The following is a 245-nucleotide window of genomic DNA, read 5'->3' on the forward strand; positions in this document are numbered from 1 at the left end:
GCGCCCGTGACGGATAGCGATCAACAGAGTCTCCAGAAGTGCAAAACCGCTCTTGCAACAACGAACACCGAGCCCCTGCGATCGGATCCTTCCAGTTGCACGTTGCTAAAGGTGTTGCACACGACGGCCGTGATGATTCTGTGGCCTATTTATCAAAACCAGCCACGCCGGTCGGTGCAATTCTGCCGCGTTTGACGTATTGCCTGGAATCTCGTTTGTAAATACGTTTGTGTTTGGATTTCTCC

Source organism: Penaeus monodon, chromosome 27 (assembly GCF_015228065.2).
Source record: "Penaeus monodon isolate SGIC_2016 chromosome 27, NSTDA_Pmon_1, whole genome shotgun sequence".
Lineage (NCBI taxonomy): Eukaryota > Metazoa > Arthropoda > Malacostraca > Decapoda > Penaeidae > Penaeus > Penaeus monodon.